This window comes from Montipora foliosa, unplaced genomic scaffold, assembly GCF_036669935.1.
Source record: "Montipora foliosa isolate CH-2021 unplaced genomic scaffold, ASM3666993v2 scaffold_31, whole genome shotgun sequence".
NCBI lineage: Eukaryota > Metazoa > Cnidaria > Anthozoa > Scleractinia > Acroporidae > Montipora > Montipora foliosa.
In genome coordinates this window covers 1-23,958 of record NW_027179611.1, presented here as the reverse complement: position 1 = coordinate 23,958, position 23,958 = coordinate 1, and the positions used below count along the sequence as shown (strand labels likewise).

Below are 23,958 nucleotides of genomic sequence, written 5' to 3'. Positions count from 1 at the left end.
TGATATGCATACAACGAAGGCTACAACACTACAACATTGATCCTGCGAAAACGTGACTTACGTGACGTAGCGCACTTCAAAGTCTTACTGTTCCCTGCTCAACACGGACAGTACGTATTCAAAGGGCCGATAAGACACTATCCTGACCATGAAAGATTTACTTTTTATGATAACAATCCAATTAACTGATAACATAGAGAAACCACAAAGTGTTGGCCACAGAAATGTAACGCCAACTGATCTGGCGGGTCCTCAGTTACTCAATGCAAAACGGGCTCTCCAGAACGCAACATAACACAACGCAAAAGAAATCTATCGCGATGGAGCAGTACAAACACACATCCACTTACGTTTTCGAAACGATGCACGAGGATAAGAGCTCGACCCGCTGGCATTTTCTTGTCTCACTCGTCTATCGATGGAAATCGATGCGGCTGAAATAAACACGTCCTCTCGCTCTCTCTACGGCCAAGAATGAAAGAAATAAAATCACAGTTTTGCAGTGCACCAAGTACGGAACATTCACCTACAATTTCAGCAGTGGAATTCACAAATACAACTCACCTTCCTTAGTCCTTACACCGCCACCGCATCTCCTTCCCTGCCCTGCCTGAAACGTTACCAACAAACCTTCCCATTAGCCAACTTTGCCACCGGGGTTTGGTGCGGGGACTAGCGCGAACGCAGGTCCCCACTACCAGAAATTATACGCTCGAGTTACCCACATTTGGGGTAATCGCAAGGGTCAACCCAATCGAAGTGCAATGAAAGAGCCTCACCTTGAGAGGACTGCCTCCCTGATCACAGTGCCTCCCGCGTCAGGTAAGTATGCCTTTTCAACCTCTCCGGAACCGCAAAACGCAACTTGTCTGCGCATACCATGTGGTAATGGGGGTCACGTGCTCCTCGTCCTGTCGTGTCGTGCTGTCCACTCGCTGCTATGCTACCTAGAAAAGAGAAGAGAATGTGAAGGTTGGTTGCTTGGTCATTTGTTCTGCTTTCACTTGATTATTTCTTCCCCAGAGGGAAGTGGGCCACGCTCGGAGGTAGTGCTATACCGAGGCAACCCGTGGCCGGGACGAGGCAAGCCTCTTTTCCACGGCCCAGTTCCAAAAATCAGTTTAATATATGAGCTGCTCGATGAGCAGCGTATCAGATATTAAGCTGATAAGAACAGATTTTTTTTTCCATTTTAAAATCTTTATTCAAAAAATAAAACAGCTATTTACATCGAGTAGCAGCCGGTAGAAAAACACAAATTAAATCAATTCAAAATATCACAATTCTTAATGTCCAAGGTCTAAATCATAGTTCAAGTTAACTCTTCTTAGCCTCAAGTTTTTTACGGGAAAACCGCAGGAATGAAACAGCACAATCCAAACCCCTACTGTCCTTAATATCATATTCCTCAATGATGCTGCGAGCTAACTCCTTAATAGCAGAATCGGAGTACTGTAGAAGTGAACCAGGAAGCGTAGTAGCTAAATAGGCACCAGCACAGCTTTGCACAAGCTTAGCAAGCTTCTCAGGGAAACGGCTAGGCGAAGGCGCAGGGGACATTGAAGCAGTGAAACCGGGAGCAGAAACCAAAGGAGCGGCTTGAACAGGAGACTTGGACGCAGTGGAGACGGAAGCACTGGAACGGGGAGCATGAACAGAGGAAACGGTGTGAACTGCGGACACAGACACAGTAGTGCAGACGGAGACAGGAGAGGAACAAGAACTAGGAACACAAGACACGGGGACAGAGGCAGAAACTGGAGCAGGAGCCACTTGGACAGGAACAGTCGAACGAGGGGGGAGAGGGGCAGTCACCTGAGCAGCCACGTCCTCATCCCCGGAAGCCATCTCACACTCCTCTTCAGAGTCTTCTGAAACAATCTCAGTGGTCGGGGGGACGTACTCAGGACTATCATCATCATCTTTAGCGGGCACATCAGAGGACAAGATCTCGGTACCGGAATGAAGATTACCCCAAGCCCGCCTACACTCCCTAGCCATGTGACCAGGCTGACAACAGCGCCGACACAAGCCAGAGAGAGGGCAGGAAGGGGCACGGTGACCAACCTCTCGACAGATTACACATTGAGCGGGCTGACGGGCGTACCAGACACGACAGTTATGGCTGGAGATGGACACAAAATAAGGGACGTCCTGGGTAAGAGCCACTTCCACGACACGATTGCCATTGTAAACAGATGGATAATTGGCGAAGGTAGCACGACGAATGGAAAGCACCTCTCCAAAAGAACCAAAGAAAGCACGCACATCGTCATCTGGGACCTCAGAGGGCAGATCCCGGACATGTATGGACCGAACATGACTATCCGCACGAAGCACACGGACTTGGGTGTCACCGTACACAAAGCCTTGAGTCACAAGATGGTCACAGCAGGCGACATCTTTGAAAGTCAGACGTACGAGTCCACCACGTAAAAACTGAACCGTAGTAAGGTTATCCCTGTCCACAGCATCCAACAAATGTGGTAAAACGGTAGACCAACCAGAAGTCTTGTAAATCGCTTCAGGAAAATGGGCGACCACACTGTTCGGGAACAGGAGAGACGCCATCAAAAAACGTTTTAGGGTGGAGGCTACGCCGTTCCCTCCCGGCAGGTACTTAGGACAAGCACTCCAAAAACAAAGAAAAAGCCAATCACACAACCACAAGCTAAGAAACGTCGGCCAACCGACCAGATATCTTAGCCAAAAGGCCGAGAAGCGATGCCCGTAAATGCTCACAGCGGACAAGGTGCTCCCAGTCTCATGGCCACGAGATATGGTGGTCCGATTACAATCCGTGCCAAGGAAGGAATGCCCAAAGCCAACCTGAAAGCGAGGCGCACACAACGATCGCCCTTGTACAGTGGGCAGCAGGACCAGCATTGCATGGCACTTGCGTTGACGGCAAGAGGACAAATGCACATTGTGCTTGCTCTGACCTCGTTTTTATTTTCCCTTATAACAAAGTTAATTTTCACGGCGAATTACTTGTCTACGACCATACCACAGGGAAAACACCGGTTCTCGTCCGATCACCGAAGTTAAGCCCTGTCGGGCGGGGTTAGTACTTGGATGGGAGACCGCCTGGGAATACCCCGTGTTGTAGGCTTCCCTTTTTCCTTCTGTACACTTGATTATCTCAAAAAATCTCAGTTTCCTTTAATGAAAGAACATTCCAAACCAGGTTTTTTGAACACAACATGCCAACGATATGTCAAAGATGAGACATACAACAAAAACAAAATAGTTCACACGAGAAAGTGGAACTTGTATTCCCAAGGGAGCGCGTGCGCGCGAGATCTTATCAATCCAACGTTTATGACATGAAACGTATCTTTTCGTGTGAGCAAAGAACAGGATACGACAAGTAAAAAATGCATGCACTGTTATGCATTAGATGGAAGTTAACCTAGCCCGGATGATATGCATACAACGAAGGCTACAACACTACAACATTGATCCTGCGAAAACGTGACTTACGTGACGTAGCGCACTTCAAAGTCTTACTGTTCCCTGCTCAACACGGACAGTACGTATTCAAAGGGCCGATAAGACACTATCCTGACCATGAAAGATTTACTTTTTATGATAACAATCCAATTAACTGATAACATAGAGAAACCACAAAGTGTTGGCCACAGAAATGTAACGCCAACTGATCTGGCGGGTCCTCAGTTACTCAATGCAAAACGGGCTCTCCAGAACGCAACATAACACAACGCAAAAGAAATCTATCGCGATGGAGCAGTACAAACACACATCCACTTACGTTTTCGAAACGATGCACGAGGATAAGAGCTCGACCCGCTGGCATTTTCTTGTCTCACTCGTCTATCGATGGAAATCGATGCGGCTGAAATAAACACGTCCTCTCGCTCTCTCTACGGCCAAGAATGAAAGAAATAAAATCACAGTTTTGCAGTGCACCAAGTACGGAACATTCACCTACAATTTCAGCAGTGGAATTCACAAATACAACTCACCTTCCTTAGTCCTTACACCGCCACCGCATCTCCTTCCCTGCCCTGCCTGAAACGTTACCAACAAACCTTCCCATTAGCCAACTTTGCCACCGGGGTTTGGTGCGGGGACTAGCGCGAACGCAGGTCCCCACTACCAGAAATTATACGCTCGAGTTACCCACATTTGGGGTAATCGCAAGGGTCAACCCAATCGAAGTGCAATGAAAGAGCCTCACCTTGAGAGGACTGCCTCCCTGATCACAGTGCCTCCCGCGTCAGGTAAGTATGCCTTTTCAACCTCTCCGGAACCGCAAAACGCAACTTGTCTGCGCATACCATGTGGTAATGGGGGTCACGTGCTCCTCGTCCTGTCGTGTCGTGCTGTCCACTCGCTGCTATGCTACCTAGAAAAGAGAAGAGAATGTGAAGGTTGGTTGCTTGGTCATTTGTTCTGCTTTCACTTGATTATTTCTTCCCCAGAGGGAAGTGGGCCACGCTCGGAGGTAGTGCTATACCGAGGCAACCCGTGGCCGGGACGAGGCAAGCCTCTTTTCCACGGCCCAGTTCCAAAAATCAGTTTAATATATGAGCTGCTCGATGAGCAGCGTATCAGATATTAAGCTGATAAGAACAGATTTTTTTTTTTTTCTTTTGATAAAATTTATTTACAAGGGCCCAAGGGCCCAGGTAAAAAGATCATGTTCACAAAATCACAAGTTCGAAAATACTCAAGGTTACAAAAATACAAGATCAAAAAATACAGAAGTCGCAAAAAAAACAAAAACATAAATCAAAAAGTATGATTCCATGATTCGAGAAAACTCAAGTCCAGTTAAAGAAAACGAAAACAGTTCAAGTCTTTCCCTTTAAATCTTTTAAATCCTTTTCCTTTGATTCCTTTGATTCCTTCTCCATTGATTCCTTTAAAGCTCTTTTCTGGTATTTCCTACGAGTAAAATGCAAGAACGAAACAATACAGTCAAAACCCATTGGATCCCCAACAGTATACTCCTCGACAATTGCTCTCGCCAACTGATCAATAGCTGCATCAGACATGTTTCTAACTCTATCACGAGGCATAGAAGCCAAAACAACACCAGCACGATCCTCGACAAACTGGCAAAGCTTCACAGGAAAACGATTACTATCAGCAATATCGAGAACAGAAGCAGTAGACCCGGAAGCAGCAGGCTTAGACACGAGAACAGGCGACTTGGACGCAGAAGCGGAAACGGAAGCAGGAGGCTTGGACACAGGAGCAGGAGGCTTGGACGTAAAAACGGAAAAAGGAGCAGGAGACACGGAAGCAGGAGGCTTGGACACGGGAGCAGAAGGCTTGGACACAGGAGCAGGAGGCTTGGACGTAGCAGCGGAAACGGAAGCAGAAGACACGGAAGCAGGAGACTTGGACACGGGAACAGGGGGCTTGGACTTGGACGTAGAAACAGGAACAGAGGACGTTGAGCGAGGAGGAAGAGGGGCGGCTGCCTGAGCAGCAACCTCCTCATCCCCCGAAGCCATTTCCACCTCACCATCAGAGGGCACCGAAGCAGCCTCATCAGGAGGAGGGACGTAGTCATCATCATCATCATCATCGTCGGCAGCAGGCACGGTCGAGGACAGAGACTGTGTACCGGGACGGAGGTCGCCCCAAGCCCGCCGACACTCCCTAGCCATGTGCCCGGGCTGACGACAGCGCCGGCACAAACCAGACAGCGGGCAGGAAGGGGCACGATGACCAAACTCACGACAAACAGCACACTGAGCAGGCTGACGGGAATACCACGCACGACAATTGAAACCAGAAACGGACACGAAATACGGAACATCTTTAGCAAGGGCCACTTCGACAACACGATTACCATTGTAGACAGACGGAAAATTAGGGAAGGTACTACGACGAATGGACAAAACATCACCAAAGGAACTGAAAAAGGAAGAAACTTCATCATCCGGAACTTCAGAGGGCAGATCACGTACGTAAACAGAGCAAACACGACTATCAGCACGAAAAGCGTGTAAACGAACATCGCCATACAACAAGCCTTGGGCAACAAGATCGTCACAGCAGGCAGAGTCCTTGAAAGTCAACCGGACACGACCACGCTGCAAGAACTGAACGGTGGTGAGCTTATCTGTGTCAACAGCATCCAACAACTGTGGTAGTACAACGGAGGAACCAACATTCTTGTACACCTCCTCAGGAAACTGTAAAACAATACTATTCGGACAATCTAGAGCCAACATAACAAGAACAATTTAGGGTAGAGTCCACGCCGTTCCCTCCCGGCAGGTACTTAGGACAGGACCACTAAAAATAAAACAAAAAGCCAATCAAACGCTCTCCCACAAGCTAAGAAACGTCGGCCAACCGACCAGATATCTTAGCCAAAAGGCCGAGAAGCGATGCCCGTAAATGCTCACAGCGGACAAGGTGCTCCCAGTCTCATGGCCACGAGATATGGTGGTCCGATTACAATCCGTGCCAAGGAAGGAATGCCCAAAGCCAACCTGAAAGCGAGGCGCACACAACGATCGCCCTTGTACAGTGGGCAGCAGGACCAGCATTGCATGGCACTTGCGTTGACGGCAAGAGGACAAATGCACATTGTGCTTGCTCTGACCTCGTTTTTATTTTCCCTTATAACAAAGTTAATTTTCACGGCGAATTACTTGTCTACGACCATACCACAGGGAAAACACCGGTTCTCGTCCGATCACCGAAGTTAAGCCCTGTCGGGCGGGGTTAGTACTTGGATGGGAGACCGCCTGGGAATACCCCGTGTTGTAGGCTTCCCTTTTTCCTTCTGTACACTTGATTATCTCAAAAAATCTCAGTTTCCTTTAATGAAAGAACATTCCAAACCAGGTTTTTTGAACACAACATGCCAACGATATGTCAAAGATGAGACATACAACAAAAACAAAATAGTTCACACGAGAAAGTGGAACTTGTATTCCCAAGGGAGCGCGTGCGCGCGAGATCTTATCAATCCAACGTTTATGACATGAAACGTATCTTTTCGTGTGAGCAAAGAACAGGATACGACAAGTAAAAAATGCATGCACTGTTATGCATTAGATGGAAGTTAACCTAGCCCGGATGATATGCATACAACGAAGGCTACAACACTACAACATTGATCCTGCGAAAACGTGACTTACGTGACGTAGCGCACTTCAAAGTCTTACTGTTCCCTGCTCAACACGGACAGTACGTATTCAAAGGGCCGATAAGACACTATCCTGACCATGAAAGATTTACTTTTTATGATAACAATCCAATTAACTGATAACATAGAGAAACCACAAAGTGTTGGCCACAGAAATGTAACGCCAACTGATCTGGCGGGTCCTCAGTTACTCAATGCAAAACGGGCTCTCCAGAACGCAACATAACACAACGCAAAAGAAATCTATCGCGATGGAGCAGTACAAACACACATCCACTTACGTTTTCGAAACGATGCACGAGGATAAGAGCTCGACCCGCTGGCATTTTCTTGTCTCACTCGTCTATCGATGGAAATCGATGCGGCTGAAATAAACACGTCCTCTCGCTCTCTCTACGGCCAAGAATGAAAGAAATAAAATCACAGTTTTGCAGTGCACCAAGTACGGAACATTCACCTACAATTTCAGCAGTGGAATTCACAAATACAACTCACCTTCCTTAGTCCTTACACCGCCACCGCATCTCCTTCCCTGCCCTGCCTGAAACGTTACCAACAAACCTTCCCATTAGCCAACTTTGCCACCGGGGTTTGGTGCGGGGACTAGCGCGAACGCAGGTCCCCACTACCAGAAATTATACGCTCGAGTTACCCACATTTGGGGTAATCGCAAGGGTCAACCCAATCGAAGTGCAATGAAAGAGCCTCACCTTGAGAGGACTGCCTCCCTGATCACAGTGCCTCCCGCGTCAGGTAAGTATGCCTTTTCAACCTCTCCGGAACCGCAAAACGCAACTTGTCTGCGCATACCATGTGGTAATGGGGGTCACGTGCTCCTCGTCCTGTCGTGTCGTGCTGTCCACTCGCTGCTATGCTACCTAGAAAAGAGAAGAGAATGTGAAGGTTGGTTGCTTGGTCATTTGTTCTGCTTTCACTTGATTATTTCTTCCCCAGAGGGAAGTGGGCCACGCTCGGAGGTAGTGCTATACCGAGGCAACCCGTGGCCGGGACGAGGCAAGCCTCTTTTCCACGGCCCAGTTCCAAAAATCAGTTTAATATATGAGCTGCTCGATGAGCAGCGTATCAGATATTAAGCTGATAAGAACAGATTTTTTTCCATTTTAAAATCTTTATTCAAAAAATAAAACAGCTATTTACATCGAGTAGCAGCCGGTAGAAAAACACAAATTAAATCAATTCAAAATATCACAATTCTTAATGTCCAAGGTCTAAATCATAGTTCAAGTTAACTCTTCTTAGCCTCAAGTTTTTTACGGGAAAACCGCAGGAATGAAACAGCACAATCCAAACCCCTACTGTCCTTAATATCATATTCCTCAATGATGCTGCGAGCTAACTCCTTAATAGCAGAATCGGAGTACTGTAGAAGTGAACCAGGAAGCGTAGTAGCTAAATAGGCACCAGCACAGCTTTGCACAAGCTTAGCAAGCTTCTCAGGGAAACGGCTAGGCGAAGGCGCAGGGGACATTGAAGCAGTGAAACCGGGAGCAGAAACCAAAGGAGCGGCTTGAACAGGAGACTTGGACGCAGTGGAGACGGAAGCACTGGAACGGGGAGCATGAACAGAGGAAACGGTGTGAACTGCGGACACAGACACAGTAGTGCAGACGGAGACAGGAGAGGAACAAGAACTAGGAACACAAGACACGGGGACAGAGGCAGAAACTGGAGCAGGAGCCACTTGGACAGGAACAGTCGAACGAGGGGGGAGAGGGGCAGTCACCTGAGCAGCCACGTCCTCATCCCCGGAAGCCATCTCACACTCCTCTTCAGAGTCTTCTGAAACAATCTCAGTGGTCGGGGGGACGTACTCAGGACTATCATCATCATCTTTAGCGGGCACATCAGAGGACAAGATCTCGGTACCGGAATGAAGATTACCCCAAGCCCGCCTACACTCCCTAGCCATGTGACCAGGCTGACAACAGCGCCGACACAAGCCAGAGAGAGGGCAGGAAGGGGCACGGTGACCAACCTCTCGACAGATTACACATTGAGCGGGCTGACGGGCGTACCAGACACGACAGTTATGGCTGGAGATGGATACAAAATAAGGGACGTCCTGGGTAAGAGCCACTTCCACGACACGATTGCCATTGTAAACAGATGGATAATTGGCGAAGGTAGCACGACGAATGGAAAGCACCTCTCCAAAAGAACCAAAGAAAGCACGCACATCGTCATCTGGGACCTCAGAGGGCAGATCCCGGACATGTATGGACCGAACATGACTATCCGCACGAAGCACACGGACTTGGGTGTCACCGTACACAAAGCCTTGAGTCACAAGATGGTCACAGCAGGCGACATCTTTGAAAGTCAGACGTACGAGTCCACCACGTAAAAACTGAACCGTAGTAAGGTTATCCCTGTCCACAGCATCCAACAAATGTGGTAAAACGGTAGACCAACCAGAAGTCTTGTAAATCGCTTCAGGAAAATGGGCGACCACACTGTTCGGGAACAGGAGAGACGCCATCAAAAAACGTTTTAGGGTGGAGGCTACGCCGTTCCCTCCCGGCAGGTACTTAGGACAAGCACTCCAAAAACAAAGAAAAAGCCAATCACACAACCACAAGCTAAGAAACGTCGGCCAACCGACCAGATATCTTAGCCAAAAGGCCGAGAAGCGATGCCCGTAAATGCTCACAGCGGACAAGGTGCTCCCAGTCTCATGGCCACGAGATATGGTGGTCCGATTACAATCCGTGCCAAGGAAGGAATGCCCAAAGCCAACCTGAAAGCGAGGCGCACACAACGATCGCCCTTGTACAGTGGGCAGCAGGACCAGCATTGCATGGCACTTGCGTTGACGGCAAGAGGACAAATGCACATTGTGCTTGCTCTGACCTCGTTTTTATTTTCCCTTATAACAAAGTTAATTTTCACGGCGAATTACTTGTCTACGACCATACCACAGGGAAAACACCGGTTCTCGTCCGATCACCGAAGTTAAGCCCTGTCGGGCGGGGTTAGTACTTGGATGGGAGACCGCCTGGGAATACCCCGTGTTGTAGGCTTCCCTTTTTCCTTCTGTACACTTGATTATCTCAAAAAATCTCAGTTTCCTTTAATGAAAGAACATTCCAAACCAGGTTTTTTGAACACAACATGCCAACGATATGTCAAAGATGAGACATACAACAAAAACAAAATAGTTCACACGAGAAAGTGGAACTTGTATTCCCAAGGGAGCGCGTGCGCGCGAGATCTTATCAATCCAACGTTTATGACATGAAACGTATCTTTTCGTGTGAGCAAAGAACAGGATACGACAAGTAAAAAATGCATGCACTGTTATGCATTAGATGGAAGTTAACCTAGCCCGGATGATATGCATACAACGAAGGCTACAACACTACAACATTGATCCTGCGAAAACGTGACTTACGTGACGTAGCGCACTTCAAAGTCTTACTGTTCCCTGCTCAACACGGACAGTACGTATTCAAAGGGCCGATAAGACACTATCCTGACCATGAAAGATTTACTTTTTATGATAACAATCCAATTAACTGATAACATAGAGAAACCACAAAGTGTTGGCCACAGAAATGTAACGCCAACTGATCTGGCGGGTCCTCAGTTACTCAATGCAAAACGGGCTCTCCAGAACGCAACATAACACAACGCAAAAGAAATCTATCGCGATGGAGCAGTACAAACACACATCCACTTACGTTTTCGAAACGATGCACGAGGATAAGAGCTCGACCCGCTGGCATTTTCTTGTCTCACTCGTCTATCGATGGAAATCGATGCGGCTGAAATAAACACGTCCTCTCGCTCTCTCTACGGCCAAGAATGAAAGAAATAAAATCACAGTTTTGCAGTGCACCAAGTACGGAACATTCACCTACAATTTCAGCAGTGGAATTCACAAATACAACTCACCTTCCTTAGTCCTTACACCGCCACCGCATCTCCTTCCCTGCCCTGCCTGAAACGTTACCAACAAACCTTCCCATTAGCCAACTTTGCCACCGGGGTTTGGTGCGGGGACTAGCGCGAACGCAGGTCCCCACTACCAGAAATTATACGCTCGAGTTACCCACATTTGGGGTAATCGCAAGGGTCAACCCAATCGAAGTGCAATGAAAGAGCCTCACCTTGAGAGGACTGCCTCCCTGATCACAGTGCCTCCCGCGTCAGGTAAGTATGCCTTTTCAACCTCTCCGGAACCGCAAAACGCAACTTGTCTGCGCATACCATGTGGTAATGGGGGTCACGTGCTCCTCGTCCTGTCGTGTCGTGCTGTCCACTCGCTGCTATGCTACCTAGAAAAGAGAAGAGAATGTGAAGGTTGGTTGCTTGGTCATTTGTTCTGCTTTCACTTGATTATTTCTTCCCCAGAGGGAAGTGGGCCACGCTCGGAGGTAGTGCTATACCGAGGCAACCCGTGGCCGGGACGAGGCAAGCCTCTTTTCCACGGCCCAGTTCCAAAAATCAGTTTAATATATGAGCTGCTCGATGAGCAGCGTATCAGATATTAAGCTGATAAGAACAGATTTTTTCCATTTTAAAATCTTTATTCAAAAAATAAAACAGCTATTTACATCGAGTAGCAGCCGGTAGAAAAACACAAATTAAATCAATTCAAAATATCACAATTCTTAATGTCCAAGGTCTAAATCATAGTTCAAGTTAACTCTTCTTAGCCTCAAGTTTTTTACGGGAAAACCGCAGGAATGAAACAGCACAATCCAAACCCCTACTGTCCTTAATATCATATTCCTCAATGATGCTGCGAGCTAACTCCTTAATAGCAGAATCGGAGTACTGTAGAAGTGAACCAGGAAGCGTAGTAGCTAAATAGGCACCAGCACAGCTTTGCACAAGCTTAGCAAGCTTCTCAGGGAAACGGCTAGGCGAAGGCGCAGGGGACATTGAAGCAGTGAAACCGGGAGCAGAAACCAAAGGAGCGGCTTGAACAGGAGACTTGGACGCAGTGGAGACGGAAGCACTGGAACGGGGAGCATGAACAGAGGAAACGGTGTGAACTGCGGACACAGACACAGTAGTGCAGACGGAGACAGGAGAGGAACAAGAACTAGGAACACAAGACACGGGGACAGAGGCAGAAACTGGAGCAGGAGCCACTTGGACAGGAACAGTCGAACGAGGGGGGAGAGGGGCAGTCACCTGAGCAGCCACGTCCTCATCCCCGGAAGCCATCTCACACTCCTCTTCAGAGTCTTCTGAAACAATCTCAGTGGTCGGGGGGACGTACTCAGGACTATCATCATCATCTTTAGCGGGCACATCAGAGGACAAGATCTCGGTACCGGAATGAAGATTACCCCAAGCCCGCCTACACTCCCTAGCCATGTGACCAGGCTGACAACAGCGCCGACACAAGCCAGAGAGAGGGCAGGAAGGGGCACGGTGACCAACCTCTCGACAGATTACACATTGAGCGGGCTGACGGGCGTACCAGACACGACAGTTATGGCTGGAGATGGACACAAAATAAGGGACGTCCTGGGTAAGAGCCACTTCCACGACACGATTGCCATTGTAAACAGATGGATAATTGGCGAAGGTAGCACGACGAATGGAAAGCACCTCTCCAAAAGAACCAAAGAAAGCACGCACATCGTCATCTGGGACCTCAGAGGGCAGATCCCGGACATGTATGGACCGAACATGACTATCCGCACGAAGCACACGGACTTGGGTGTCACCGTACACAAAGCCTTGAGTCACAAGATGGTCACAGCAGGCGACATCTTTGAAAGTCAGACGTACGAGTCCACCACGTAAAAACTGAACCGTAGTAAGGTTATCCCTGTCCACAGCATCCAACAAATGTGGTAAACGGTAGACCAACCAGAAGTCTTGTAAATCGCTTCAGGAAAATGGGCGACCACACTGTTCGGGAACAGGAGAGACGCCATCAAAAAACGTTTTAGGGTGGAGGCTACGCCGTTCCCTCCCGGCAGGTACTTAGGACAAGCACTCCAAAAACAAAGAAAAAGCCAATCACACAACCACAAGCTAAGAAACGTCGGCCAACCGACCAGATATCTTAGCCAAAAGGCCGAGAAGCGATGCCCGTAAATGCTCACAGCGGACAAGGTGCTCCCAGTCTCATGGCCACGAGATATGGTGGTCCGATTACAATCCGTGCCAAGGAAGGAATGCCCAAAGCCAACCTGAAAGCGAGGCGCACACAACGATCGCCCTTGTACAGTGGGCAGCAGGACCAGCATTGCATGGCACTTGCGTTGACGGCAAGAGGACAAATGCACATTGTGCTTGCTCTGACCTCGTTTTTATTTTCCCTTATAACAAAGTTAATTTTCACGGCGAATTACTTGTCTACGACCATACCACAGGGAAAACACCGGTTCTCGTCCGATCACCGAAGTTAAGCCCTGTCGGGCGGGGTTAGTACTTGGATGGGAGACCGCCTGGGAATACCCCGTGTTGTAGGCTTCCCTTTTTCCTTCTGTACACTTGATTATCTCAAAAAATCTCAGTTTCCTTTAATGAAAGAACATTCCAAACCAGGTTTTTTGAACACAACATGCCAACGATATGTCAAAGATGAGACATACAACAAAAACAAAATAGTTCACACGAGAAAGTGGAACTTGTATTCCCAAGGGAGCGCGTGCGCGCGAGATCTTATCAATCCAACGTTTATGACATGAAACGTATCTTTTCGTGTGAGCAAAGAACAGGATACGACAAGTAAAAAATGCATGCACTGTTATGCATTAGATGGAAGTTAACCTAGCCCGGATGATATGCATACAACGAAGGCTACAACACTACAACATTGATCCTGCGAAAACGTGACTTACGTGACGTAGCGCACTTCAAAGTCTTACTGTTCCCTGCTCAACACGGACAGTACGTATTCAAAGGGCCGATAAGACACTATCCTGACCATGAAAGATTTACTTTTTATGATAACAATCCAATTAACTGATAACATAGAGAAACCACAAAGTGTTGGCCACAGAAATGTAACGCCAACTGATCTGGCGGGTCCTCAGTTACTCAATGCAAAACGGGCTCTCCAGAACGCAACATAACACAACGCAAAAGAAATCTATCGCGATGGAGCAGTACAAACACACATCCACTTACGTTTTCGAAACGATGCACGAGGATAAGAGCTCGACCCGCTGGCATTTTCTTGTCTCACTCGTCTATCGATGGAAATCGATGCGGCTGAAATAAACACGTCCTCTCGCTCTCTCTACGGCCAAGAATGAAAGAAATAAAATCACAGTTTTGCAGTGCACCAAGTACGGAACATTCACCTACAATTTCAGCAGTGGAATTCACAAATACAACTCACCTTCCTTAGTCCTTACACCGCCACCGCATCTCCTTCCCTGCCCTGCCTGAAACGTTACCAACAAACCTTCCCATTAGCCAACTTTGCCACCGGGGTTTGGTGCGGGGACTAGCGCGAACGCAGGTCCCCACTACCAGAAATTATACGCTCGAGTTACCCACATTTGGGGTAATCGCAAGGGTCAACCCAATCGAAGTGCAATGAAAGAGCCTCACCTTGAGAGGACTGCCTCCCTGATCACAGTGCCTCCCGCGTCAGGTAAGTATGCCTTTTCAACCTCTCCGGAACCGCAAAACGCAACTTGTCTGCGCATACCATGTGGTAATGGGGGTCACGTGCTCCTCGTCCTGTCGTGTCGTGCTGTCCACTCGCTGCTATGCTACCTAGAAAAGAGAAGAGAATGTGAAGGTTGGTTGCTTGGTCATTTGTTCTGCTTTCACTTGATTATTTCTTCCCCAGAGGGAAGTGGGCCACGCTCGGAGGTAGTGCTATACCGAGGCAACCCGTGGCCGGGACGAGGCAAGCCTCTTTTCCACGGCCCAGTTCCAAAAATCAGTTTAATATATGAGCTGCTCGATGAGCAGCGAAAGCCAATCACACAACCACAAGCTAAGAAACGTCGGCCAACCGACCAGATATCTTAGCCAAAAGGCCGAGAAGCGATGCCCGTAAATGCTCACAGCGGGACAAGGTGCTCCCAGTCTCATGGCCACGAGATAGGTGGTCCGATTACAATCCGTGCCAAGGAAGGAATGCCCAAAGCCAACCTGAAAGCGAGGCGCACACAACGATCGCCCTTGTACAGTGGGCAGCAGACCAGCATTGCATGGCACTTGCGTTGACGGCAAGAGGACAAATGCACATTGTGCTTGCTCTGACCTCGTTTTTATTTTCCCTTATAACAAAGTTAATTTTCACGGCGAATTACTTGTCTACGACCATACCACAGGGAAAACACCGGTTCTCGTCCGATCACCGAAGTTAAGCCCTGTCGGGCGGGGTTAGTACTTGGATGGGAGACCGCCTGGGAATACCCCGTGTTGTAGGCTTCCCTTTTTTTCCTTCTGTACACTTGATTATCTCAAAAAATCTCAGTTTCCTTTAATGAAAGAACATTCCAAACCAGGTTTTTGAACACAAACATGCCAACGATATGTCAAAGATGAGACATACAACAAAAACAAAATAGTTCACACGAGAAAGTGGAACTTGTATTCCCAAGGGAGCGCGTGCGCGCGAGATCTTATCAATCCAACGTTTATGACATGAAACGTATCTTTTCGTGTGAGCAAAGAACAGGATACGACAAGTAAAAAAAATGCATGCACTGTTATGCATTAGATGGAAGTTAACCTAGCCCGATGATATGCATACAACGAAGGCTACAACACTACAACATTGATCCTGCGAAAACGTGACTTACGTGACGTAGCGCACTTCAAAGTCTTACTGTTCCCTGCTCAACACGGACAGTACGTATTCAAAGGGCCGATAAGACACTATCCTGACCATGAAAGATTTACTTTTTATGATAACAATCCAATTAACTGATAACATAGAGAAACCACAAAGTGTTGGCCACAGAAATGTAACGCCAACTGATCTGGCGGGGTCCTCAGTTACTCAATGCAAAACGGGGCTCTCCAGAACGCAACATAACACAACGCAAAAGAAAATCTATCGCGATGGAGCAGTACAAACACACATCCACTTACGTTTTTCGAAACGATGCACGAGGATAAGAGCTCGACCCGCTGGCATTTTCTTGTCTCACTCGTCTATCGATGGAAATCGATGCGGCTGAAATAAACACGTCGCTCCTCTCGCTCTCTCTACGGCCAAGAATGAAAGAAATAAAATCACAGTTTTGCAGTGCACCAAGTACGGAACATTCACCTACAATTTCAGCAGTGGAATTCACAAATACAACTCACCTTCCTTAGTCCTTACACCGCCACCGCATCTCCTTCCCTGCCCTGCCTGAAACGTTACCAACAAACCTTCCCATTAGCCAACTTTGCCACCGGGGTTTGGTGCGGGGACTAGCGCGAACGCAGGTCCCCACTACCAGAAATTAATACGCTCGAGTTACCCACATTTGGGGTAATCGCAAGGGTCAACCCAATCGAAGTGCAATGAAAGAGCCTCACCTTGAGAGGACTGCCTCCCTGATCACAGTGCCTCCCGCGTCAGGTAAGTATGCCTTTTCAACCTCTCCGGAACCGCAAAACGCAACTTGTCTGCGCATACCATGTGGTAATGGGGGGTCACGTGCTCCTCGTCCTGTCGTGTCGTGCTGTCCACACATCGCTGCTATGCTACCTAGAAAAGAGAAGAGAATGTGAAGGTTGGTTGCTTGGTCATTTGTTCTGCTTTCACTTGATTATTTCTTCCCCAGAGGGAAGTGGGCCACGCTCGGAGGTAGTGCTATACCGAGGCAACCCGTGGCCGGGACGAGGCAAGCCTCTTTTCCACGGCCCAGTTCCAAAAATCAGTTTATATATGAGCTGCTCGATGAGCAGCGTATCAGATATTAAGCTGATAAGAACAGATTTTTTTTTTTTTTTTGTCAAAAGAACTTTTATTTACAAATAAAAAGATCCTTAATACATCAGAATAATCTAGCAGAAAAATCCGAAAAACAGAAAAATCTAGCAGAAAAATCCGAAAAAAATGCAAAACTAAATTGACTAATACAGGAAAATAAACAAATTCACTTAGATGGGACGGGATCTGGACGCGTCGGCTTACGGGAGGGCGGACCCTCAGATTCGGACAGCTTCGCGGGTTGACGTTTCAAGGACTGTTTCCTAGCTTTTTCTATTCGACGGGCTCTATGCGCTTCATCAAAAACAAGGTTAAGGTAAACTCTACGAGAATGAGGACGTATACTAAATTTTTCCAAAAGACGATCAACAAGTTCATTAAGGCGCTGTTGCGATGCTGCGGCTAGATCCTCAGTAGACAAGTTACGTACAGCAGTAAAAAAAACGGGTGTCAACATCATTTTCGAAAACAGGTGCAGTAGACGGTGTAATAAACAGCAGGAGGGCGGCGCAGAGACAGGAGGCGGTGTAGGTGCAGGTACAGTGGAGACGGTGTAGAAACTTTAACGTCGGAAGCTGGAGGGGTTGAAACAGGAACATCTGAAACAGAAACAGAAACAGAAAACACGAGGGGGAGGAGGAGGAGGAGCCGTAGCAACAACCTCCTCATCCCCCAGACATCAACTGGTCGTCTGCTACATTTTCAGAAGCCTCAGAAAGGGCCTCCTCGGTAGGAGGAACATAATCGGACTGGTATCATCATCATCAGTGGACGGACGAACAGTACTCCAAGCCTGTTGACACTCCCGAGCCATGTGGCCGGGGTTGACGACAACGCCGGCACAGGCCGGAGAGCGGACAGGAAGAGGGACGATGGCCAGCTTGGCGACAGATGGTACAATACACGGGTTGTCGAGCATACCAAACCCGACAATTACAATTGCAGATCTTCACAGAGTACGGAATATCGTCCTTCAAAAGCCAACTCGACCACGCGGTTGCCATTATACAGAGCCGGAAAATTAGGGAAGGTACTCCGGCGTACAGACAAGACATCACCATAAGACTGTAGAAAGGCATGAACATCGTCATCAGAAATCTCGGAGGGAAAGTCTCGAACGTACACGGAGCAGATCCTCGAATCAGCACGGAAAACACGGACTTGGACACCATTGTAACAAGGCCAGACGCAATCAACTCGTCACAAGAGACACAGTCTTTAAAAGTCAGCCGAACACGGCCACGCTGCAAAAACTGAACCGTGGAGAGCTTTTCTGCACCAACAATTTCTAGTAAACGTGGTAACACAGCTGACGAACCAACGTTCTGGTATACTGACTCAGGAAAGTGCAAGACGACACTATTTGGACAATCCATAGCGAGCACAATTTAGGGTAGGGTCCACGCCGTTCCCTCCCGGCAGGTACTTAGGACAGGACCCAAAAAATAAAAACAAAAAGCCAATTGGTCTACCACTAGTCTCGTAACTAATGAACGTCGGCCAAACGGAGATCTTAGCCAAAAGGCCGAGAAGCGAATGCCCGTAAGATGCCCGTAAATGCTCACAGCGGACAAGGTGCTCCCAGTCTCATGGCCACGAGATATGGTGGTCCGATTACAATCCGTGCCAAGGAAGGAATGCCCAAAGCCAACCTGAAAGCGAGGCGCACACAACGATCGCCCTTGTACAGTGGGCAGCAGGACCAGCATTGCATGGCACTTGCGTTGACGGCAAGAGGACAAATGCACATTGTGCTTGCTCTGACCTCGTTTTTATTTTCCCTTATAACAAAGTTAATTTTCACGGCGAATTACTTGTCTACGACCATACCACAGGGAAAACACCGGTTCTCGTCCGATCACCGAAGTTAAGCCCTGTCGGGCGGGGTTAGTACTTGGATGGGAGACCGCCTGGGAATACCCCGTGTTGTAGGCTTCCCTTTTTCCTTCTGTACACTTGATTATCTCAAAAAATCTCAGTTTCCTTTAATGAAAGAACATTCCAAACCAGGTTTTTTGAACACAACATGCCAACGATATGTCAAAGATGAGACATACAACAAAAACAAAATAGTTCACACGAGAAAGTGGAACTTGTATTCCCAAGGGAGCGCGTGCGCGCGAGATCTTATCAATCCAACGTTTATGACATGAAACGTATCTTTTCGTGTGAGCAAAGAACAGGATACGACAAGTAAAAAATGCATGCACTGTTATGCATTAGATGGAAGTTAACCTAGCCCGGATGATATGCATACAACGAAGGCTACAACACTACAACATTGATCCTGCGAAAACGTGACTTACGTGACGTAGCGCACTTCAAAGTCTTACTGTTCCCTGCTCAACACGGACAGTACGTATTCAAAGGGCCGATAAGACACTATCCTGACCATGAAAGATTTACTTTTTATGATAACAATCCAATTAACTGATAACATAGAGAAACCACAAAGTGTTGGCCACAGAAATGTAACGCCAACTGATCTGGCGGGTCCTCAGTTACTCAATGCAAAACGGGCTCTCCAGAACGCAACATAACACAACGCAAAAGAAATCTATCGCGATGGAGCAGTACAAACACACATCCACTTACGTTTTCGAAACGATGCACGAGGATAAGAGCTCGACCCGCTGGCATTTTCTTGTCTCACTCGTCTATCGATGGAAATCGATGCGGCTGAAATAAACACGTCCTCTCGCTCTCTCTACGGCCAAGAATGAAAGAAATAAAATCACAGTTTTGCAGTGCACCAAGTACGGAACATTCACCTACAATTTCAGCAGTGGAATTCACAAATACAACTCACCTTCCTTAGTCCTTACACCGCCACCGCATCTCCTTCCCTGCCCTGCCTGAAACGTTACCAACAAACCTTCCCATTAGCCAACTTTGCCACCGGGGTTTGGTGCGGGGACTAGCGCGAACGCAGGTCCCCACTACCAGAAATTATACGCTCGAGTTACCCACATTTGGGGTAATCGCAAGGGTCAACCCAATCGAAGTGCAATGAAAGAGCCTCACCTTGAGAGGACTGCCTCCCTGATCACAGTGCCTCCCGCGTCAGGTAAGTATGCCTTTTCAACCTCTCCGGAACCGCAAAACGCAACTTGTCTGCGCATACCATGTGGTAATGGGGGTCACGTGCTCCTCGTCCTGTCGTGTCGTGCTGTCCACTCGCTGCTATGCTACCTAGAAAAGAGAAGAGAATGTGAAGGTTGGTTGCTTGGTCATTTGTTCTGCTTTCACTTGATTATTTCTTCCCCAGAGGGAAGTGGGCCACGCTCGGAGGTAGTGCTATACCGAGGCAACCCGTGGCCGGGACGAGGCAAGCCTCTTTTCCACGGCCCAGTTCCAAAAATCAGTTTAATATATGAGCTGCTCGATGAGCAGCGTATCAGATATTAAGCTGATAAGAACAGATTTTTTTTTTTTTGTCAAAAGAGCGTTTATTCACAAATAAAAATGGAGCTATTACATATTCAGGAATACAAAAAAGTCTACAGAGTCACAAAGCCGGAGTAAGCAGCTAGCCGTAAGGGCCAGGGGCCCTAACGATAAAGTCCATGAACTGCGCAAGTTCCTTAAAGAGAGCCCCGGATTACAGACACCGCAAACAGCGCGCGGACAAAGCAAAACGAGAATTAAATGTACGCCTAAACAGTAACGCTAGGAAGACCATTCTCTACAGTGCAAAAGCCTGGGAGAGACCACAAGGAAGAAAAGCGACTGTCTGAAAGGCGAAAGTGATCGAGCTTAATTCGACTATGGAGATCGCCAGAAACAAAACGGATAATAGCCCGATGATCTTCTTTACCGTTATAAAAGGTGGCCTTATTGCGAAAAAGCCAAACACCGTAAAGAATGGTCTTGATAATGTGGCGCGCAATGCGAGCCCTCTTTGTAACAAGAGGGGGCCAAATAAAAAAGAACACGAAAGGGACATTTAAGGTAAGCCGAAAGCCTAGTACACGATCTAAAATTGGGGAAAAACGGGACCAAACCCGCTTAACCCGAGGGCAATGCAAAAAACAATGATCGATAGTCTCTCGTCTAGGGCAAGAAGCACAGAAAGCCGAGTTAATATATCCCCAATTAGCAAGGGAATCGCGAACCTTAACACCGCGGAGAGCAATTAGCCACAAGAGATCATTTTTAGGATTTTCGGTAAGAGAATCTCGAACGAGAGACCAATGATCATTGAGTGAAAAAGAAGAGCCACAAACCTGGGTCCAAACTCTATGCAAGATAGGGGAGGAGGAATTCGAGGAAAGTAGTTTCAAATATAAACGCTTAGAAGTTAAGTCGCAACTGCCAACGGATAAAAGAGTTTCGAGACAGCGGGCGTAAAAAGGAGACGGAAAGCAGGCAGAAGGGGCAAAATTATCGCGCAAACAATTCCACTGGGGGCGAAGAGAAGACAAACGTCTACCAACAAAATATTTACAAAGATAAAAACTAGAATCGTGAGGCGAGTCCAAAGTAAAAGCCATCCCCGCTAACTGCAAGGCAAGGCACTTAACACTAAAATTAATAATACCTATACCCCCTTGCGCAGCGCTTAAATATAAAGTATTACGAGCAACCGTCTCAATTTTACAACCCCAAAGAAAAGGCCAGATGAAACTATTGATACGGGAAAGGACCCAGGCAGGGGGAAGCAAAACCCTAGCTAGATACATCAGCTTACTTAACCCTAAGGTGTTAATAAGGAGAGCCTTGCCTAGGAAGGACAAAGAACGAGATCTCCAAAGATTGAGGGACTTCTCTAGTTTGTTTAGCTTAGGTTGCCAATTATCATTCTCAACAGGGATAGTACCAAAAAAGACCCCAAGAATTTTCATTTTCTTGACCCAAGTAAGTCCAAGGGGTTCGTCAGTCCGAGAACGCCAAGCACCGAGCCACATGGCCTCCGTTTTCGACTTATTTAGCTTAGCTCCAGAACCACGTTCGTAAACACTAACACAATCAAAAAGCTTATTTAGAGAGAAAAGGTCTTTCAAAACAGCAGTAGTGTCATCAGCATAAAGGCGAACCTTGGCCTGCAAACCCCTTGCACCAGGAAGTAAAAACCCCTCAATCTCAGGAGATCTACGGATCAGGTTAGCAAGAACTTCTACACATAAAACATAAAGTAGAGGAGAGAGAGGATCCCCCTGACGGACGCCCCGTTCAAGGGGGATACTCTCAGTAAGCCAATCGTTAAGGATGATACGCATGCAAGCACCATTATAAAAGGTACTAATCCAGCGACAAAAATCAGAACCAAAACCGTAAACATTAAGCAGCTCTAGAAGGAAGACGCGATCGACTCGGTCGAAGGCTTTTTCTTGATCTAAACTAATCAAAATAGCAGACTCATTTGTTTGCTCAATGTGGCTCAAAACATCGCGCAACAACGTCACATTAGAGAAGATTGAACGACCCGGAACAGAACAAGATTGATCAGGGGAAACTATGTGATGCATAACCGAAGAAAGACGAGTTGTGATAGCTTTAGAGATAATCTTATAATCCACATTGAGCAAAGAAATGGGCCTCCAGTTTTTCAAATTCTTAATATCCCCGCGCTTCTTATAAATAAGGCGAGTAACGCTTCCTTTCATAGAATCCGAAAGTTCAGAGTCGTGGAAACATTGGTTTGCGACTGATAGTAAAAGGGGCCAGAATGTCCCAAAAACGCAAGTAAAATTCGACAGACAAACCATCAGAACCAGGTGACCTTCCTAGGCTAAGGCTCCTTAATGAAATAGTCAATTCATCTAAAGTTAAAAGTCCCTCGCATGAGTCGCGCAGAGGAGGAGAAAGCGAAGAAGGAATAGAATCAAAACAGGATTGTTTACACACAGGATCAATAACCTCTTGCGAGAAAAGATTTGAATAAAAGCGCACGTGCGCACGTTCAATCTCCTCCCGAGTGAAAACTTCAATGTCATTATCATTCAAAATGGAAGAAACGTTATACGGTCTAAGCGCTCACGTTCTAACTTGAAGAAGAAGCGTGAAGGCTTCTCGCCCTCCTCAAGCCACTGGACGCGAGAACGGATTTTAGAGCCTTCCAAAACACGCAAGGTAAGAGCATTCAGTTCAGATTCAAGCCGAGAGATTTCAGGGGCGACCGAAAGGTCGCCACAGACGAGACGGCGCTTGAGACCAATTATTGCATTAGTTATAAGGACGCGCTCATGCGAGAGACTTCTACGTTTATTCTTAGCAAATGAAATAATTTCCGAGCGAATAGAGTCCTTAAAAAAGTCCCACCAACATTTGACTGACGGAAAATAGTCAACGCAATCGGAGAGCTCACGAATCTTAGCATCAAAGGAAAGACCAAAATTCGCTATCATTCAAAAGGGAGGAATTAATTTCCATAAGCCCGGACCACGCATATAATTAGACTCCAATTTTAAAGAAAGATAACAAAATCATGATCAGAAAAGGCGCAAGGAGAAATGTCACAGGACTGAACTAAAGGGAATAAATTTCGGGAAACAAAAAATTTGTCAAGGCGCGAGCCGATGGAGGAAATTAGAATTAAACCAAGAGCACGCTCGGACACGGGGATGCAATTTGCGCCAAGCATCTTCAGGTAAAGTGAACGAACGAAAGTCAGAGAGATTTTGCAATGGAAACATTGCCACCAAACTTATCTAAGTCAGATTCATAGCAATTGAAATCACCGGCAATAATAGTAAAATCAGCAGGAAGGCAGAAAGCATGCAAATTCTCGAAAAACACTTTCGGTCAGTCAAAAGGGGTAGGCGCATAAATATTAATAATTATAAACTTACGATTATTATACTCAACGAGTAAACTAAGGACACGTCCATCATGATCTCTACGCAAGATAAAACTTGACCATCAAAACGATCGGAAATCAAAATAATAACACCAGCTGTTACCAACAGCAGGGGACCAAAAATGACGGCCCACTCCAGTC

At 47.2% G+C, this 23,958-nt stretch overlaps 17 non-coding genes and 3 pseudogenes across 17 annotated transcripts; 6 read left to right on the top strand and 14 right to left on the bottom strand.

Moving 5' to 3' along the window:
- Nucleotides 1-666: 666 nt before the first annotated feature.
- Nucleotides 667-830, bottom strand: LOC137987215 (U1 spliceosomal RNA). The gene has a single exon (XR_011120375.1). It is a non-coding gene; the product is annotated as a U1 spliceosomal RNA (small nuclear RNA).
- A 194-nt stretch (nucleotides 831-1,024) lies between these two features.
- On the bottom strand, nucleotides 1,025-1,225 carry LOC137987220 (U2 spliceosomal RNA). Its single transcript, XR_011120380.1, has one exon. It is a non-coding gene; the product is annotated as a U2 spliceosomal RNA (small nuclear RNA).
- Nucleotides 1,226-2,993: 1,768 nt separating this feature from the next.
- On the top strand, nucleotides 2,994-3,112 carry LOC137987207 (5S ribosomal RNA). The gene has a single exon (XR_011120368.1). It is a non-coding gene; the product is annotated as a 5S ribosomal RNA (ribosomal RNA).
- A 976-nt stretch (nucleotides 3,113-4,088) lies between these two features.
- On the bottom strand, nucleotides 4,089-4,252 carry LOC137987214 (U1 spliceosomal RNA). The gene has a single exon (XR_011120374.1). It is a non-coding gene; the product is annotated as a U1 spliceosomal RNA (small nuclear RNA).
- A 194-nt stretch (nucleotides 4,253-4,446) lies between these two features.
- LOC137987219 (U2 spliceosomal RNA) lies at nucleotides 4,447-4,630 on the bottom strand. The gene has a single exon (XR_011120379.1). It is a non-coding gene; the product is annotated as a U2 spliceosomal RNA (small nuclear RNA).
- Nucleotides 4,631-6,640: 2,010 nt separating this feature from the next.
- Nucleotides 6,641-6,759, top strand: LOC137987229 (5S ribosomal RNA). The gene has a single exon (XR_011120385.1). It is a non-coding gene; the product is annotated as a 5S ribosomal RNA (ribosomal RNA).
- Nucleotides 6,760-7,735: 976 nt separating this feature from the next.
- LOC137987213 (U1 spliceosomal RNA) lies at nucleotides 7,736-7,899 on the bottom strand. The gene has a single exon (XR_011120373.1). It is a non-coding gene; the product is annotated as a U1 spliceosomal RNA (small nuclear RNA).
- A 194-nt stretch (nucleotides 7,900-8,093) lies between these two features.
- LOC137987221 (U2 spliceosomal RNA) lies at nucleotides 8,094-8,292 on the bottom strand. The gene has a single exon (XR_011120381.1). It is a non-coding gene; the product is annotated as a U2 spliceosomal RNA (small nuclear RNA).
- A 1,768-nt stretch (nucleotides 8,293-10,060) lies between these two features.
- Nucleotides 10,061-10,179, top strand: LOC137987228 (5S ribosomal RNA). Its single transcript, XR_011120384.1, has one exon. It is a non-coding gene; the product is annotated as a 5S ribosomal RNA (ribosomal RNA).
- A 976-nt stretch (nucleotides 10,180-11,155) lies between these two features.
- On the bottom strand, nucleotides 11,156-11,319 carry LOC137987212 (U1 spliceosomal RNA). Its single transcript, XR_011120372.1, has one exon. It is a non-coding gene; the product is annotated as a U1 spliceosomal RNA (small nuclear RNA).
- A 194-nt stretch (nucleotides 11,320-11,513) lies between these two features.
- On the bottom strand, nucleotides 11,514-11,703 carry LOC137987217 (U2 spliceosomal RNA). The gene has a single exon (XR_011120377.1). It is a non-coding gene; the product is annotated as a U2 spliceosomal RNA (small nuclear RNA).
- Nucleotides 11,704-13,478: 1,775 nt separating this feature from the next.
- On the top strand, nucleotides 13,479-13,597 carry LOC137987227 (5S ribosomal RNA). The gene has a single exon (XR_011120383.1). It is a non-coding gene; the product is annotated as a 5S ribosomal RNA (ribosomal RNA).
- Nucleotides 13,598-14,573: 976 nt separating this feature from the next.
- LOC137987211 (U1 spliceosomal RNA) lies at nucleotides 14,574-14,737 on the bottom strand. Its single transcript, XR_011120371.1, has one exon. It is a non-coding gene; the product is annotated as a U1 spliceosomal RNA (small nuclear RNA).
- Nucleotides 14,738-14,931: 194 nt separating this feature from the next.
- LOC137987225 (U2 spliceosomal RNA) lies at nucleotides 14,932-15,135 on the bottom strand (annotated as a pseudogene).
- Nucleotides 15,136-15,401: 266 nt separating this feature from the next.
- Nucleotides 15,402-15,520, top strand: LOC137987218 (5S ribosomal RNA). The gene has a single exon (XR_011120378.1). It is a non-coding gene; the product is annotated as a 5S ribosomal RNA (ribosomal RNA).
- A 987-nt stretch (nucleotides 15,521-16,507) lies between these two features.
- Nucleotides 16,508-16,672, bottom strand: LOC137987216 (U1 spliceosomal RNA). Its single transcript, XR_011120376.1, has one exon. It is a non-coding gene; the product is annotated as a U1 spliceosomal RNA (small nuclear RNA).
- A 198-nt stretch (nucleotides 16,673-16,870) lies between these two features.
- Nucleotides 16,871-17,051, bottom strand: LOC137987223 (U2 spliceosomal RNA; annotated as a pseudogene).
- A 1,783-nt stretch (nucleotides 17,052-18,834) lies between these two features.
- On the top strand, nucleotides 18,835-18,953 carry LOC137987206 (5S ribosomal RNA). The gene has a single exon (XR_011120367.1). It is a non-coding gene; the product is annotated as a 5S ribosomal RNA (ribosomal RNA).
- A 976-nt stretch (nucleotides 18,954-19,929) lies between these two features.
- LOC137987210 (U1 spliceosomal RNA) lies at nucleotides 19,930-20,093 on the bottom strand. Its single transcript, XR_011120370.1, has one exon. It is a non-coding gene; the product is annotated as a U1 spliceosomal RNA (small nuclear RNA).
- Nucleotides 20,094-20,287: 194 nt separating this feature from the next.
- Nucleotides 20,288-20,468, bottom strand: LOC137987222 (U2 spliceosomal RNA; annotated as a pseudogene).
- Between the last annotated feature and the right edge of the window lie 3,490 nt (nucleotides 20,469-23,958).